A 6,546-nucleotide genomic window follows, 5' to 3' on the forward strand; every position below is an offset into this window, starting at 1 on the left:
TAATCAGAATGTCTAGGTATCACTTGTCATGTTTGATACTCGGCGAGCATGTCTACTTGAGTTCTTATTTATTTCCCTCAACTAGTATGCCATGTTAGTATCATAGACTCCTAATGTACTTGATTAACACTAAGCGGTATGACTAATTATGTGTAATACACCCCTGTCCTCAACATGACTACTCTCATACCCTGTCCCTATGTCTTATTACTATTCTAATTTCGAGCATGATTCCCTTGTTAACACTTTGAAGTAGTAGTTTTGTGTTCTGGAGGCCAATCAGTTGCTACTTGTTCTTTGTACCTTTTGGTCTATATGTTTCTCTTCTCATCCATGTTTACGTGTTTCTGATTTGGGCTCTCTGTGTCACCAACCCTTTACTTCCCTGCTTGTGAATGTTGAAATGATACTATTCTTTGAACTTGTTATTTGTGTGCTGGCTTGTTCCAAGTTGTTGTTGCTCCTATTCCCTTCTCCTTTCAACACCGTTTTTCCCTAATCAACTCTTCTGTTGTTTCGCAAACTTATTTCAAACATGTTGTTTCAAAATTGTTTTCCAATTCAACCTTTTCAACACTGTGCTAAGCACTGTCACCTTACTCTTAGACCACTAAGTTCTGCCCCTTTTGTATGAGCCTTTCCTTGGGACCCTTGAGCTCCCTCTGAACTTGGACACACAAAAGCTGGCCTTTCCATACTGCACTTACTCTGTCTTGGCTATGAAATCCAGGTGTGAGCACTGCTCGGGGATCCCTTGAGGTCCTTAGGGAACTCTGACACACCCAGATATGAGAAGGGCAATGAAACAATCTTTGCACTTGAGGTGATTTATTACATAACTCAGGGATGAAGTCCTAATCAGGCTCTCTATACTGTAACTTCTTATTTTTTCATTTCTACTTATGTAATTTATTTTAGTATTGGTCTATAATAATCTGTTGTAAACAAGTATTCGGGCTGGCTAGTGAAATGGGAGGGTAGTTATATATGTTATCAACATCAATGGGTAGAAACCATGTCTTAGGTTTACATTTCCTATATGTGCATTAGAATCCATGTGTAAGATCAACCCATTCAAAGCATGTCATGGTTTGCTGATTCAGCATCACATTTGGCATCGCTTTATCACTTAGAAATCCTGTTTTTGGCTAAATAACAACATTAATATGAAACTGTTACTCCCGCACACCTTGAAACCATGTTGTAACTCTTTGGGCATTTAGAAACCATGCTCTAGGAATTCTGTATATTCTGCAATCATTCTGCAATTTTTATATGTGCACGTTAGATACCCTGTTTTTTAGGATCTCGCTCAGGTACACCTAGTTAAACTACTGATGCATGAAAAAATTCATAAAACGGTCTCGTGTTTGATTATCTTGTTTAAGCGAAACTGGTCATAATCCTGCATGTCTTTGCAACATTTAGAACAACATGTCTTTAGGTAAAATAACTTTTTAACTGTTTTGATAATTCTGGTAAATGCTGTATATTATTTTACGGCTAAACAAGCCTTAGGAAATCAACTGTTAAATAAAACCATAACCGTCTTTGGGATTAGTGCTTAACTGTCAACGCGTTAAAATTAGTAGGCAAGCCTGATTCGGACTTCTTTTTTGAGTCATGTAATAAATCTGGTTCTGCTGTTATTACTTAGATACCATGCTTAGAATCTGAATTCTGACCCTAACTGTGTATGAGTCATGATGTCTATGTGCATTACTTGTGAAGGTATATTTGAGCCTTCTATCTGTTTCTGTGGTTTTTCCCTAAATGCAGTCCTATGTGTTCTTATTGGTCGCTTAGTATTTTGCCTTTAAACCTGAGGATATGTCTAGAACCCCCTTTTATAGGATATGAGTCCCAAATTCCTCCGGGACTGAAAGGAGTGGATGGGTAACAACATGCAATAAGGGTCGAGACCAACCCTCGCTTTACTTACCTTCCCGGGGCGAGAAAGGATAGATATGGATATGATGACCAGTGCGTTAATACCACGTGTATCCCCTCTTTGAGAAGTGTCATACTGGGTATTGCATTGATGTGATCCATATTATAAACAAACCTAGGACACCCCTTTACATTCACAAATGTGCTTATATTGTAATTCTTTGAAACTCTTGCTTTTTATTAATTGCTTTTCAAACATCTGTGTTCTTAAACTTAAATCCCATACTATTTGAGCCATACTTGTTTATTTGCTAACTGTACAAATTCACAAAAACTGTTTGTCCAGGAACCACACTAATGGATCCTGAGGGGTGCTTAACACCTTTTCCTTGGGATAATTTCAAGCCATTATCCTGTCTCTGGTTACCAAACGTAGTTATAAATGAACCTTATAGGTGCCATAACGCACCTTAAATCGTTATGTGGTAACTCTTCAAAATGCAAACCCCCTTTCCCAAAAGGAAAGAGTTGCCCCAACCAAAATGTCATAAACCCGATTTCGCGAGAAAAGGGGGGTGCGACAGCGAGTCTGCTGGGGAATCTAGGATTTTACCATTTCATACCGTTTTGTGAATTTGTACCCTCCCTATGTGCAATTATTTGTTTAATTTCTTTAAGCGTTTAATTTCTTCTTCAAAAGCAAAACTGATATATCTTTCTTGTTTCCTTCCTTTATAGCTATTTTAAATTATGAAACTGCTATATTTATCACTTTCTTAACGTGCAAATACATGTCAACATGCTTTTAATTATTGCATAATCATGCTCAACATCATACTCCAGTCATGCCAAACAAATACTATAGCAACGCTTGATGAGTGGTTGCGCCCTTCCTATATTATTACCCCCTAAATTTGGAAAGGTTTATTTGCGGTAAAACTAGTCGATCAGTGGTGCAGTTGATAGTTCCGTGCCTTCCCCCTTGAGTTGTTCGCTCAAGGGTACCAGTATAAAACCCCTACTCTGTTAAATTATGCATGCACCATGGTCAAGCCTAGCCGGGTCAGTTATGTTGTCCACATAATGATCCTTTAAGATAGCCTTGTCCAAAAAGTCCACTGGGTTTCCCTAAACCCAAACGGACACCATCACGTTCTGTGCATTTATTTGGAGAACTAAATGTTTCATGCTAATTGTTGATATTATATAGTCGAGTCTGGTGGGGGTAAGGGCCTAACCTTGTTTGTCTTGCAGAAACATGAGGCACGAAGTCTCCAGATTCGGCATGGTCACCAATATCCACCCAAGATTGCTAAGTTGGTGGGAAGATTTACATTCTAGTGACAAAACCCTCATCAACAAATATCTGGGTAATCTACCATCCCTCCTGGAGATCCAGCCTAACAACATGATAATAGAAGCTGCTACCTTATTTTAGGATTGTGAAGGGCCGTGTTTCGCTTTGGGGACATCGAGATGACGCCTTTGCTAGAGGAGATAGGAGGGCTGGCTGGTCTAGTGTGGGAAACTTTAGGTTTGCTAATGCTTGAGAACCGCACAGGCAAGGGTTTCCTAAAAATGATGGGTTTGAAGAAGAATGCAGAATTGGTATGACTGAAAGAATCGTACATCCCTTTTGACTACCTGTATGAAAGGTACGGTCACAACAAATCATACCATACCTACCACGACGAGTTTGCCATCACGTCCTTGGGACATATCTATCGTAGGGTTTTCGTCTTCATGTTTTGCTTCCTGGGTCTGATCGTGTTTCCAATAAAGAAAATGAGAATCCATACTAGGCTGGCTATGGTAACCAAGACCCTAATGGAGGGGATTGGTGGGCAGATATTCAGCATGTTACCCATGATCATCGTAGACATATACCGTGCCTTAGAGAAGTGTCAACGAGGAGCGAGACACTTCGAAGGCTGCAATCTACTACTTCAGCCTTGGCTCATGGAACATCTCCAAAAGGGCAAATACCAACAAGAAATTAAGCGAAGGGCCTGGGATGATCACATCGCTTTCCACCATCCAAAGCGAATAAATTACACCCTTGACATGTTCTCTCAGCCTGAGAATGCCAAAGGATGGGTTGAGCTCTTTGATAATCTGACTGAAGAACAAGTTCAGTGGATGTTCGAGTGGTTTCCGATAGAGGAGTTCATCGCCCGATCCAGAGATATACCTTTCCTGATACTGATTGGTCTAAGAGGAACATACCCTTACGTCCCTCTTCGAGTTATGAGGCAAGAAGGTAGGAAGCAAGTCATACCCAGGGTCGACAAGATGAGCCATCTTCGAGCTGACTTCCAAAATGATGATAGTCCTCGCAAGTGCCAAGCCCAGGATATGTGGCACTGCAAGATCATAATGGGGAAAGACACCATCGAGCCAGATAGATATCATGCTAGTTGTACCCCTTTCTGTTCGGGCTGGTTGGAAGACAATTGGGATGGTCTGGGCTAGCCAGGGTTCGTTCGAGGTCACAGAATTATAGATGAAAAGGCCGAGGCGCAGGTCAAGTACAACCAGCTACGCAAAAGGATCCGTGAATGCGAGAGCGAACACCACGAGATTCAAGAGTCCAATAGGAAGTTGATTGAGGAATGGAAAGACATGGCTATCAGTGCCAACAAAAGGGTAGGATACTTGGAGCGAGGCATAGTAGAACTAGAGGGAAAATTTCTCAAAAGGGTTGAAAACTGTCAAAAGGCTGAAGGGACCGAAGGTGGACATCTAGACAGAGCATACCTGTTGTTGGGACTTCACGAATTGGGGAAGTTTTTCGACAGAGCCAAGGATGCCGAATTTGGGGAAGGTCCTTCTGGGACCAAATAGATAGGAATTTACTTTTTCGCTTTATGAATGTAATAAGGATAATGACCATTAGTGACTTTTATTTCTTGCTTATTTAGTGTTGTTTTGGGATTCGCCTATCTTTATCAATAAAATGAGGCATTTAGCATTAAAAGTTCTCCAAGTCTATTTATCGCTGGGCCTACCTCGGGCACAAAGAGGTTCCCAAATTAGGACACGCTTTACATTCCCGCACTATGTGTTTAAATATTGCAATACTTTTTATAATCCTCACTGACTTGATTACCTTTTGTTTTTATTTTTTGTTTTATTATTCCCCCTCCCCAAAGGTTAGTTCGTGCACTCTAGCATCATCATCTTATTTCACAAGATCCAAGGGCCCTCTACCCACTCCTCCTCTTAGTCCCATTAAAGGCAAGAAAAAGGCAAAATGGAAGATTTAAACAACACCAGGAAGGAGAACACAGTTGAACGGGTAGAGGCCACTGATGGCCAGTGTATTCGGGTTCCTAACGAGAATATGTCACAACTTGAATAAAAACTGTTGAAATTCTAGGAAGAGCTCGATCAGGTTCGAAATCTGGCAAACCTGTCATTTTCCCTCAACACCCCAGATATCAACTTCCCCAACGCTCAAAACCCTACACCTCCTCAAAATATCCCAAAACGGCAAAATCATCCCACGCCTCACCATCATGCTATTCCACCAAAGAACCAATGTAACACCTGACATACTCCAAACAACACTCCACTACTCATCTCAGAACCTCAGAACTCCACAAATGACCATTTCCAAACCTATACACCAGGCCACCATAACACTCCTATCTACATGGAGACCATGCCACACTCCACCCAACCTATATCAGGCACACCTGAGTCTGATGAAAAAGGACCTACTTATCAGGAACTTGGCCTAGGAACTTAAGAAATTGACCAGCCGGATTTAGGGCGTTGAGGGAATCAAAGGAATTGAGGGGCTGAACTACAAGGACCTTTGCATATAGCCTGATGTCAAACTGCCTGAGGGGTACAAACCTCCTAAGTTCGAAATGTTTGATGGTATGGGTGATCCAAGGGTCCATCTAAGGACATATTGTGACAAGTTAGTTGGAGTAGGGAAAGATGAAAGGATCCGCATAAAGCTGTTCATGAGGAGTCTGAAAGGAGATGCATTATCTTGGTACATCATCCAAGATCCCAAGAAGTGGTCAAGCTGGGTAGGCATGGCATCTAAATTTATGGACAGATTCAGGTTTAATACAGAGAATGCACCAGACGTGTTCTATATCCAGAATTTGAAGAAGAAGCCCACAGAGATGTTTTGTGAGTATGCAACTCGTTAGAGGTCCGAATCTGCTAAGGTCTTAGAAGAGGAGCAAATAAACAAGTTCTTTGTCCGGGCTCAGGACCCGCAGTACTATGAACGACTGATGATGATTGAGAACCACAAGTTCTCCGACATTATCAAATTAGGCGAAAGAATTAAAGAAGGTATTAAAAGTGGTATGGTTACAAATTTCAAAGCCTTGCAAGCTACAAATAAGGCTTAACAGTCTGGTGGTGTGTCCAAGAAAAGGGATGTTGGGGCCATAATAGTTACACAAAGGACCAAGTCTCCCCTCAAATACCAACCCTCAGTCACCTCTACCTCCTACATATCAACCTACTTCACCCAGATACTCCCAACCCGCTCATGTCTACCAAACCTATAATGCTCAACCATCCCATTATAAATCACCCCTTGCACGCCAAAATTTCCCTAGACTCAAACCTAATTTCGATTGCAGACCTCCAAAATAATATACAATCATCGCTGAACCCATCGACCAG

Source organism: Nicotiana tabacum, chromosome 21, assembly GCF_000715075.1.
Source record: "Nicotiana tabacum cultivar K326 chromosome 21, ASM71507v2, whole genome shotgun sequence".
Lineage (NCBI taxonomy): Eukaryota > Viridiplantae > Streptophyta > Magnoliopsida > Solanales > Solanaceae > Nicotiana > Nicotiana tabacum.